The sequence below is a fragment of the Mustela nivalis genome (genome assembly GCF_964662115.1).
Source record: "Mustela nivalis genome assembly, chromosome: 16".
NCBI lineage: Eukaryota > Metazoa > Chordata > Mammalia > Carnivora > Mustelidae > Mustela > Mustela nivalis.
In genome coordinates this window covers 5,421,895-5,434,386 of record NC_139035.1, presented here as the reverse complement: position 1 = coordinate 5,434,386, position 12,492 = coordinate 5,421,895, and the positions used below count along the sequence as shown (strand labels likewise).

The following is a 12,492-nucleotide window of genomic DNA, read 5'->3' as shown; positions in this document are numbered from 1 at the left end:
CGAGTCTCCCCCTGCGTTTTCACAGGTGATTGTTTGTGCATGTGCTTGTGGCAACACACCATTGCACGGGTGTGGCTTATCCCTGTTCATTGATGGCTTCTCTCTCTTTTTTCATTAATGTCTTCTTGTCTTTTGCTGTTACAAAAGCTGCAATGAATATCCTTGTACATCTGTTGTTCTGCAAATGTGTGAGTCCAAAAGTGTACCCATTTCCCCATACGCTCGCCATGCGGGATGTTTATCAAACTTGGCTCTTTGTCAGTGTGATAGTAACCATGGTAGTGCGGTAGGACTGAAATCCCAGTTCTCTTATTATGAGGCTGAGGATATTTTGTATGCTTAAGAGCAATTATATATTTCCCTTTTTATTAACTAAGCATTCTTGTTCTTTGTCCACTATGCTTTTGAATTGTTTTTAACCTTCATTTTTAGAAGTGCTTTATGGTATGAGTTGCAAATATTTTAGCCCATCTTTTTTGTACATCTGTCATCTTGATTAATTGTGGCTTTTGCCATGCTGAAACTTTTACTTTTATGTTGTTCAGATCTATCCATCTTTTATGTTTTGGGGCTTTATATTGCATTAATAAATGCCTTCCACACATTGAGATACCAATATATCCTTGCTGGAGCAGCTGAGTGGTCCAATTGGTTAAACATCTGACTCTTGGTTTCACCTCAGGACGTGATCTCAGGGTGTATCGCACTCAGCGTGGAGTCTGCTTGATTCTCCCTCTCCCTCGGCCTCTCCCGTTCACACGTTCTCTCTCTAAAATAAATAAATCTTTTAAATATATATTTACATCTTGATTTTCAGACTTCTAGAATATCGTTTTTTTTTTATATCTTAATTTTTGATCCATCTAAGTTGCATCCTGGTGACGGTATGACGTGGATTCAGACTGCATTTTTTTTCTAGATGGTTAACCAGTATCCCCAGATCATTTTTTAAATCCATGTTTCCACAATAATTTCAAAATGCTGATTTTTCATTTAATAAATTCCTATGTATATTTAAGCCTAATTCCCAACTTCGTGTATTCACTGTCCTGTTTTACTTATAGCTTTACACGTATCTGGTTATATACCTCTAATAATTTGGCATGGCAAAGAAAAGATTTCATTCATTTTTAACCCCGTCCCTACCCTTCCGTAAGGTCAAGTTTGCTTATTTCATTTTTCTATTTATTCATCCCATTCACGCCCCTACTTATTTACTATACAGACATTTATTAAGCAGTTTCTAAATATCTGGCATTATGCCAGTGCAAGAGAGCAGTAGATGAATGGCAGTCCCTACTCTTAGAGAGTTCACGGAGAGCGGGCACACAGACGGTACCTGGGGAATATCAAATATTGGTAGAGTCAGTGGTCAAGGACACGGCCTTCGAGGCAGACAGTCTCTAGTCAGATCTGGGCTTGACCACTTGCTCACTGTATGGCCTTGGGCAAATGAACCTCTCCGCTTCTCATCTAAAAGTGGTGGTAGCAACACCTACCTTTTAGGTTGTTATGAGAATTAAAGGATTTAATACGCTTAGAATATTCCTGGCACCAAGAAGTTCTAGTTATGACAACCTTGTCACCACTAGCCCCCCGCAAGCTCCTGGGGAATGTGTCAGTGCCCTGATAAGACGTCTTCCCTGCCTCCTCATCTGGTTGACAGGAATATTACCACGGCCCGAGACTCTACAGCTCCCTCACACCCAACAGCTGTGAGCAGCTTCACCTCCTCCTGTCCTGAGACCACCGAGACCCATCTCATTGGGCCATTTATTTCTTTTTCCATCATCTACCCACACCCCACACCCCATGCTCCCAAACACCAGACTCTCAGGTCATCCTCTTTCCCCACATGAGAATCCCCACACAGCTCTGCACATTTCCTTTCTGGTCCCTTCTTCTAGCCCTCCCCATCTCATAAAACCCTTTTATGGGGACCTCTGGAGCTCAAGGGGGTTTGTGGGCACACCGGTGCTCCATTATAACCACCTCTTGTCAGAACATTCCCTCCTCTTCATGTTTCTCTGTTCTCGCCACTTCAGTTGTCTCTTCCCCACCTTCCTCATGCCCCTGGGCTTGGCGGGGAGATGGGTGCCCCCTGGCTCCTCATTTCCCCTCACTTCTCCCTAAGAACTTCCAGGTTGGAGTGTCCTGTGGACAGATTGTCACCTACCCCTCCTTGCTGTTGTCACCAACTCTGCCAGCACACTCACCCTTTCTTCAATGATCTCAGCTCTGGGGTCCCTGCCGCGCTCTCCAGTGCTACTTCTGCCCTGGTTCTTGGGGATTTCAGTCTCCATGGAGATCATCTTTTCAAATCCTGATGTCTCAGTTCTTCGACATCGTCTCCTTAGTGAACTTGTCCTGAACTTCAGTTACCCAGTCTCCTACTCCGATCCTGGTCCTTACAATTCTTAGTAACACAACCCCAGAATGCATTCGTTTCTAATTCTCTGCTCCACTTACCACCTCAGTGTTTGGGCTCATATCTCCTGGCACCCCAAGTTCAACAGTTCCGCTCTTGCATGTGGGACCTACAACCTGTTGATTCAATCACATCACCATTTCCCCCATCTCTTACCACACACGGCCTTCATTTAGCTTTTTACCATGTTAAAATCCACAGTTAAGGGTCACTCCCTTGCAGGCCTTCTCATCTCCTTTGCTGATCTTTTCCTTTCTTTGTTTGGTACAGGCCACTCCTTGCTAAACCCAACTCTGCCAATTTTGTGTCAACACCAGCGCATCCGATAATAACTGCAGAAGGACCCGTTACCAGGCCGCCCCATTTCACTGTAAATTTATGATCATCACCTCAAGGGCACCCTTAATGCTACTGTGTTACCCTAGTCCCTCACTCTCCCACTCTTCTGGATGGTTCCTCCATACCTTCTCCTCTCTCCTCAAAACTCCAACATCTCTATCCCAACCTCATGCCTAGCTTCGTACTTTACTGAGAAAGAAGCAGCATTCGGAAGAGAACTTATACAAGCCCCTTCTGGGCCATATACCCAGCCACTGGCATCTGTCCTATATCTGTGTCCTAGCCACCTCAGCCTGTTAGAAGGGATTACTTGCTCGCACTTATTCTTCAGGTCAACACCACTCCTTGGGTCTAAAGCTCATCCCTCTCACTTAGAGCACTGCACCTGCGATTCTTTTTTACTCTGGCACGCTTCATGCTGCCTCCTCTATTTGATAATTCCCACTACCTTATAAACGTGTTATGATTTATCCAATTAAAAATAAAAACAATGGGGCAGCTGGGTGGCTCAGTGGGTTAAAGCCTCTGCCTTCAGCTCAGGTCGTGATCCCAGGGTCCTGGGATCGAGCCCCACATCGGGCTCTGCTCAGCAGGGAGCCTGTTTCCACCTCCCTCTCTCTCTGCCTGCCTCTCTGCCTACTTGTGATCTCTGTCTGTCAAAATAAATAAAATCTAAAAATAATAATAATAATAATAATAATAGATAAATAAATAAAAATAAAAACAATTGCGGTGCCTGGTGGGTCAGCCAGTGAAGCATCTGACTCTTGGTTTTGGCTCAGATCCTGCTCTCAGAGACCTGAGATCAACTCCTGCATATGGAGCCTGCTTGGGACTCTCTCTCTCCCTATCTCCCTCCCCCACCCTCTCTATATGAAAAGAAATAAAATTTCAAATAAGTAAAAACAAGTAATCCTTACACTTTTCTATATTGCTCCATTATCCACTCTTAGAGCAAAGTGTCTCTAAAGAATTGTGTTTTCTTCCTTTCCTCTCCTCCCATTGTCTCTTGAACTCAATAAGGCATCTGCCCCTGTCATTCAGCTGTTATTATTCTTATCAAGGTCTCCAGTGACTTTCGTATTGCCAAGCTGATGGTCAGTCTCAGTCCCCCTCTCAGTTAACCTACCAGCAACATTTCTTCGGCACCGTTGAAACAGGTTCTTCACTTGATTTCTAGGAGAGACACCACATTCTCTTGGTTCGTTCCTGAGTTGCTAATAGTTCTCAGTCTTAGCTGTATTATCTCCCTTCCTCCAGATTTTATAGTTCCTCAGGCTCAGCCTCCAGGAAGAATGAACCCTACGGACACCCTGATTTTAGATTTCTAGATGCCCGAACATTGAGAGAACAAAATTGCTATTGGTTTAAGCCATCCCGTTTGTAGTGATTTGTATGGCAGTCCTAAGAAATTGATACACACTTCAATAAACTACTTACAAACGGACCAGTCAACCGTTAGTGGTGATTTCCATCTCAAGTCATGGGACAGGGTCCTTTCTGTGGCCGCTGAGACCTGGCGCTGCCTCTCTGACTTTGCTTCCCACCCCTTCCTTTGCGCGCTCTGCTGCAACCACGCTATTCTCTGCTGTTGCTTTAGCGCTCCAGGTTCACTCCCACTTTCGGGCCTCTGCGCTCCGTCCATCTGCCTGGAATGCTGGTCCCACAGACACCCTGCAGCTCTTCCTCTACCTTCTTCACATGTCTGCTTAAATGCCGTCTTCTCAAATGTATAAATTCCTAGAAACACACAAACTACCAAAGCTGAGTCAGGAAGAAACAGAAAATTTGAACAGACCAATAACCAGCAAAGAAATTATATCAGTAATAAAAAATTTTTTCTTAAAAAAGCCTCCCAACAAACAAAAATGCAGGACATATGGCTTCACAGGTGAGTACTACCAAATATTTAAGAAGAGTTAATACCTATTCTCAAATGGGTCCAAAAAGTAGAAAAGGAAAACTTCCAAATTCATTCTATGAGGCCAGCATTACCCTATATCAAAATCAGGTAAAGACATCACCAAAAAGAGAGAACTGCAGACCAATATCTATAGTATCTGTTCTGTATGGATACGTATTTTTATGATTTGTCCTGAAAACTGACCGGCTAGACCTGCACGTACCCAGGCAGGCTAAGGAATGTTGTTTGTGAGACTCATGCTGTGTGAATAACCTTGGGAGCCTAATTGTTTAAAATATAATATCCGGCCTCTGGGTCAGAACTGGCCCTTCTGTTCCGGACACCAAGAGCTACAAATCTTGTCTCCCATCCGCTCCTGCTGCAGGCTGGGCTGGCCCCCCCTAGGATGGAATCGGGGAGGGGAGACGGACACAGACGGCCCAGGCTCCTTGAAAATATAGAAACATGATAACCTGAAAGGGCAGCCCGGTCCAAACTGCACGTTGGGAAGCAAATGTTTAATTTCCAAACCTGTTATTTGCCCTACAAACGTGGCCCTTATGGAGATGGCCAGGTACAAGTCTCACCTGAGGGGAGGACGCTCTGCCCAGGCCTCTCAGTCGAGACGCCCGCCTGGCAGTTTCCATGGGGTCTCCCTGGCTGAGGAGGTTTGATGTTGCAAGTACTGGGTTTGATGTAACTTTGCTTCTTTCTCATTTATTGTGTACTGTTACCTTCATCTTGTATAGATTCCTTTCCTCCTCTGCTTTTATTAGGCTTCTGTAATAGTAATAATATTAAGTTTTCTTTTCTTTTTGAAACCAAACCATGCCTATTGTGACTCCTTTGTGCAGAACATAAATATAGATGCAAAAGTCCTTGACAGAATACTAGCAAACTGAATCCAACCATACATTTAAAAATTTATCATGATCAAATGGGATTTATTCCTGGGTTGAAGGGTGGTTCAATATTTACAAATCAATCAACGTGATACAGCACATCAGTAAGAGAAGGGGTAAGAATCATATGATCATTTCAATAGACACAGAAAAGGCATTTGACGAAGTACAACATTCATTCATGTTGAAAACCCTCAACAATCATACACAAAAATAAATTCAAAATGGATTAAAGACCTAAATGTGAGACCTGAAGCCATAAAAATATTAGCAAAGAACACAAGCAGTAACCTCTTTGACATCAGCCTTAGCAACTTTTTTCTAGTATGTCTCGGCGCAAGGGAAATAAAGGCAAAAATAAACTATTGGGACTTTATCAAAATAAAAAGCTTCTGCCCAGCAAAGGAAATGACCAACAAAACTACAAGGCAACTTACTGAATGGGAGAAGGTATTTGCAAATGACATATCCAATAAAGGATTAGTATCCAAAATACATAAATATCTGTTATAACTCAAAATCCCAAAACACAAATAATCTGATTAAAATGGACAGAAGACAGGAACAGGCATTTTCCCAGAGAAGACATCCAGATGGCCCACGGACAGCTGAAAAGGTGCTCCACATCACTCATCATCAGGGAAATGCAAACCAAAACTACAATGAGAGATCACTTCACACCTGTCAGAATGGCTAAAATCAACAAACAAGAAACAACAGGTATTGGCGAGGATGAGCAGAAAAAGGAACCCTCAAGGCGCCTGGGTGGCTCAGTGGGTTAAGCCGCTGCCTTCAGCTCGGGTCATGATCTCAGGGTCCTGGGATCGAGTCCCGCATCGGGCTCTCTGCTCAGCAGGGAGCCTGCTTCCCTCTCTCTCTCTCTCTGCCTGCCTCTCCATCTACTTGTGATTTCTCTCTGTCAAATAAATACATAAAATCTTTTAAAAAAGAAAAGGAAAAAAAAAGGAACCCTCATGCACTTCTGCTGGGAATGCAAGCTGGTGCAGCCTCTGTGTTAGACAGTATAGAGGTTCCTCAAGTTAAAAATAGAACTACCCTATGAGCCAGGAGCTGCACTTCTGGTATTGGATATTTACTCAAAGAATACAAAAACACTAATTCATAGGGATACATGCCCCCTGATGTTTATAGCATCATTATTTACAATAGCCAAGATATGGAACCCACCAAGTGTCCACCAGTTAATGAATGGATAAAGAAGTGGTATGGACATAAATGGAATATCAATCAGCTGTGAAAAAGAATGACATCTTGCCATTTACAATGACATGAGTGGAGCTAGGGAGTATAATGCTAAGCAAAATAAGTCAGAAAAAGACAATACCATATGATTTCACTCATATGTGAAATTTCAGAAATAAATGAACAAAGGGAAAAAAGGACAAAGCAAGAAGCAGACTCAGAGAGAACAAATTGATGGTTACCAGAGGAGAGGTGGGTAGGGGTTGGGCAAAATAGGTGATTGGGATTCAGGGGTATACTTGTGATGGGCACCAGGTAATGCGTGGAACTGTTGAATCACTATATTGTACACCTGAAACTAATTTTAACACTGTAGTTAACTGGAATTAAAATAAGTACTTAAAAACAAGGGGGAAAAGTCATCTTCTTGGGGACAACTTCTTCAAAATTACTGTTCCCCTCCATTCTCTAGCTCCCTAGTCGGATTTACAGGCCACTGTTGCAGTTAGAAGCATCTGGCATACTTTGTTCACCTCACTCATCTTTTTTTTACGATCGTCTTTTCCCATCATTAGAATGTGTGCTCCATGGAGACAGGGAGTTTTTCTTCCTCTTCTGTTCATCACTGTTTTTATGTTGTCTGGCAAGAGTGGATAGTAATTTGTTGGATGAATGAATGAGTAAGTGAGATTGCCTATTATTCCTTTTTTCAATCAAAATAATGGGGCTATCTTGTTATTTGATACAGAGGTTTTGTTTTTTATTATAGAAATTCTCAAACATGTAAAAGTAGAATATATAACATACCTCTCACCCTGATTGAACAAATATCAATACAAGTGTGACCAATTTGGTCTCATCTATATTTCCACCATTCCCTGTACCTCCCAGCAGTTTAGTCTGAAGCAAATCCCAAATATCATATCATTTTAATTTATAAAGATTCCATTATGTATCTCTGAAAGATGAGGAGTCCTTTAAAAAGAACACAATTTCATCACACCTAAAAATTAATTTCTTAATATCATCATATAATCAGTGTTTACAATTTCCCAACTGTGCTATAAATGTTTCCATTTTGTTTTTCACTTTTGTAGTTTGAGTTAGGCTACAAATGAAGATATTCTAATTTCTTAGAGATCTATTAGGATATTCTGATTTGTTGATATGCTTCTTCTATTCTTCATTCTTCCTTTATATTCTGCAAGTTTTTGGTTGAAAAGCCAGCTCCGTAGTACTAATTTCTCATAAATATATTGCATTATCTCATAGTCTGGATTTTACTGATTGCATGGCTGCATTCCTGAGTGTCCCTTAATGTGTTCCTTTGTCCCCTGTGTCACCCGTAAACTGGTAGAAGCTTGGTCACATTTTGGTTCTTCTGTTTTTCTCAGACCTGCTTTACTGGTGGTATTTGTACTTGTAATAGAAGGAACAGTCTCTTGTTTTCTCTCTCTCTCATTTTAGGGGTGATGATCATTGCCTAAATCTAGTAGTTTAGTAAGTAGTATTTGAAAAATAGTGACATTCCCCCCCACCCCTTTTTAGTTGAAATACTTACACAAAGAGAAGTCCTTCCCTATTCACCCCACATCAACTATCTGGTTTCACTGATCATTCAGGAAAAGAGAGAGAAATGTTTCATTTATCTGTTTTCACATTAATGATTTCCATGGCTCCTAGCATCTTCCAAAGTTGACCAATGAGTTTTAGTTATTTTAATACCAGTATGAATGATAGATACACACATTTTTATGTGTTTTAATCTACTTTAGTAGTTATCTTTATTGTTGCTCAAATCATCCTCTTTGGCCGTTGAAAGATAGATTTCTGAATGGTACGGACACAATTCCAATGGTCTTTGATACCTTCCTTACTCTCTGGTATCACAATATGAAAAGTTCTAAGCTTGCCTTGTACATTATTCCTGCCCTAGACCTGAACTAAGAAATTTATCCAGAGAGCCCTGATTTCTTTTGTGAAAAGTACTGTTTAAAAACCACAATCTTAGTACCCCTGGTGCCGCACTAGTACTAGGTCACTTCGCAGTGAAGAATTAACTTAGCAGATCTGGGTTATCTAAACCCTGCACATTTCAAAGAAAGGTTTGGCGGGTGGCCAATTCCTGGGAGATAACCTCTAAGCCCTTGGTCTATCCCACCTGATAAGAGTGTTTATCTAGGACCTTGGACTATACCAGGTGCTCTATGCTAGCAACATGATTTATGCAGGCAGGGGTCCTGGGGTCACACTGTGTCAGTTGACCTCAGGAGGGTCTTGACAACATGACTGAAGCCCTAATATAAATCCTAACAAGATCTGAGTAAGATTCTAGGGTTGGCAATACTCTGTGCATGTTGCTACACGTCACTGCTGGGAAAATTAAGTACTGTCTCTGTGATTCCCCCACCAGGGAAGGGACAACTGCAGGCTTGTTCTGGTCTCTCCTGGTCCCCGCCCTATGTGCCTTCACTCTGTAATCTCTTCGCAGAAGAAACTGTGAGTACAATAGCTTTGCTGAGTTCTGTAAATTTTTTTTAGAGAACCCATCAACCTGAGCTTGGTCTTGGTGATGCCCGAATACAGTCAGAAACTCTATCTGGACCTTTTCAGTAGATACAACTGGAGAATATATATTTTTAAGATCAAATACATCATGATTTCACACTATATTACAAAGTTCAGGTCCCCAGGCTTTTACTTAACCTCACTAATCCTGTATCTGTATCTCCCTTCAACCATGCCAGAAACATCCGGTTCTAAATGAAAACAAATTTTCATTTCTCTTTACTCTTCCAATACAACAAACTCAAAATAGCAGCACTTAATCTACTAGCAACACTATAATTATTGAGAAGAGTTTAAGGTTTTGTTTTTGTTTTTAAGGTTTTGTCTTGTTTTGTCCTTAGGGTTGGTTCCAGTGGGAAGACATGGTCAAATTACTATTTTAAAGTCACTCAAAATAGTTCATCTCTGTGCAATCACACTATTAACTGGATATGCAGATATTATCACTTGTATTTTATTTTCTCTTTTTAGGAGTTTTTAATTTTGTTTCATAATTTTGTGAAGTACTTATGCTTCTAAAGACAACTCTTCATGCTATTTTTTAATTTTTTTAAAGATTTTTATTTATTTATTTGACAGAGATCACAAGTAGGCAGAGAGGCAGGCAGAGAGAGAGGGGGGAAGCAGTCTACCTGCTGAGCAGAGAGCCCAATGTGGGGCTCAATCCCAGGACCCTGGGATCATGACCCAAGCATAAGGCAGAGACTTAACCCACTGAGCTACCCAGGTTCCCCTTTTCATGCTATTTCAAGAAGACCCTCTCTCTACCCCTCTATATAACCATTTTTAAATTTACTACTATTCTGTTAGTGGTTTTTAGTACATGAGCAAATACATACATGTGTATATGTACATCTGTATCTATATCAACATACAGATATATGCAACCCCCCCCTTTCTAAAATAAACGGTAGCCCACTTTACATGTTTTTCTTCATTCTGCCTTTTCTACTTAACAATATAACCTAGAGATTGCTGGACTGTAGGATTTAGAGATACTCCTCATACCTTTTTACACCATACTATATTTCATCATGCAGCTGAAGCCCTTTTTACTTAACTATATTCCTACTGATTCAGGCTATTGCTAGTCTTATTATTAGATAATGCCCTAATAGTACCTTGGGCATACATCTTGTCATATTGTTGTTAGTGTGCTTTCAGGATAGTGTCTTGACTCTAGATTCCTAAAATACTGATTTGCAGTGTAATTACTGGGCCGCATGGTATGCATCTGTATACTGTTGCTGAATACTGCCAGTTTCTCCTCCATCAGAACTCTTGGGCCGTTTGGCCTGCCTACCAGCAAGGTACATGGGTGCTGCTTTCACCGGACTCCCCAACGGTGTTTATGGTCCAAAGTTTGGATTCTTGCAGATCTTACAGGTGGTAAATATTTCTTGGTGTAGTTTTAATTTGCGTTTATCTTACTGTGAGTGACATTGAATATATTTTTGCATGGTTAAGGGTAGCTTTCACTCGCTTTCTCTGTACTGACTGTTCCTATCTCTGATAATGGATTTTTCAGGGTTTTCCTGATGTTTCAAATTATTATCTTTCTGCTAACAGAGACTCAAATTTTAACAAGAATAAGATACACTAAAGGAATCTTAAGTCCTGGTAAAACTGCAGTTGGAGGTGGTATTTACAAATATTTTAAAATACGGATTAGGGTTCTGAATTATGAGATTAATAATCTTGGGTTTCTTGGGTGTTTGCATCAACTTCATTTACTCGTTAACTGATATTTTTTGAGCACATGTTATATCCAAACACTGTTCTAGGCACTGGAAATCCAACGGCGAGCTTACTTTCCTACCTGAGGGAGCTAATGAAGAAGGAAATCACATGATTTTTCTGATTCCGGCTGAAAGATTCTCCCTAAGAGAATGTACTCTTGGTTTACGTGATTTTCTCCATGCTTCCATCTCTGATATCTGGAAATTTGGGGTCATCCCTCCTAATGAGTCAAAAACGGTGGTAAATCTTTTGCCATCGAGATGACTGTTGGGCACCTCCTTTGGTCTCAGTGGCTTCTTTTCTCAATGAAGGAAAAAAACTCCACCGATCTTACAACTGCTGAGTCACATTGCCAAAGCCCCTGGTTTTCAGATCTTCCTGGGTTATTTCCACTGCATCCACATTGCAGAGAAGTTAAGGGAGCAAAACTAACACAAATGCAACCCCCATCTGTTTGTCCCCATCTGGTCTAGAGAATAACTCCAATTAATGAGGTCTTGGGCACTTTTTGGTGGTGGCATTGTTTCTGCCTGACTCTTCCCTGTCTCCACGCTAGGTGCCAAGACACAGCTCTCCTGAGTCATGGAATGGGTTCAAAGGAACTGCAAGATGTTTTTAATTTCATAAGGCAGATAATAAAAACGAGTTAGAGAAAGTGGGAACAGGAAGAGAAAAGCAACATGCTGGGAGAGGAGGAAGGCCACTCTGAGCTGATAAACCATATCGAGTGTTCCTGAAGGGAAGGACTAAGGCCCATGGCATGTAGCCTTAAGCAACTAACATATTGTTCAAGGGTTCTGGATCTCTCTCTGAGGAGAAGGTTCTATAATAAAACTCAGGACACAGAGTTGGACTTTAGTTTGGGCCCCACTCTGTCACCAACCAGCTGCCTGAATCCTTGACAAGTCACTTCAATTCTTCAGAACATCAGTTTCTTCTGAGGTAGCGTGGCTATCTGGCTGACAGTGCAGCTGCGAGGGTCAAAATGGGTCATGTCTTTGAATATGCTTTACAAAGTTCAGGACTATTTTTTTTAAAGATTTATTTATTTATTTGAGAGAGAGCATGCAGGGGGAGGGGAGAGGTGGGGGGAGAGGGAGACAGAAACCCAATCAGACTCCCCACCGAGGGCGGAGCCCCATGGGCTGGATCCTATGACCCTGAGATCACACCCCCAGCTGAAACCACGAGTCAGGCACTCCACCACCTGTGCCACCCAGGCACCCCCATTCATGAACTTATGATACACAGTCTGAAAAGGGGCGATGCCTGAGGCTGAAGTATAAAGAGGCTCCCTGGGAAGAATTCTCTTCAATGTCTGCTGTTGGGAACACTGGACATGCTAAAGAAGGCACCTGGACTGCTTTCTCACACCACACACAAAAATAAACTCAAAAGGAATTAAGGAC

At 41.6% G+C, this 12,492-nt stretch overlaps 1 long non-coding RNA gene across 4 annotated transcripts in view; it reads right to left on the bottom strand.

Moving 5' to 3' along the window:
* The window catches only part of LOC309849843, a 44,695-nt gene extending 39,754 nt beyond the window's left edge, over positions 1-4,941 (bottom strand). For 3 of the 4 annotated variants that reach the window (XR_014303935.1, XR_014303937.1, XR_014303938.1), the window contains exons 1-2: positions 4,694-4,941; positions 4,208-4,507 (exon numbers count right to left, since the gene is read on the bottom strand). This is a non-coding gene — a long non-coding RNA (uncharacterized lncRNA). Of the gene's footprint in view, positions 1-4,207; positions 4,523-4,693 lie in introns of all 4 variants that reach the window. The other variant, XR_014303936.1, reaches the window with a different exon arrangement.
* Between the last annotated feature and the right edge of the window lie 7,551 nt (positions 4,942-12,492).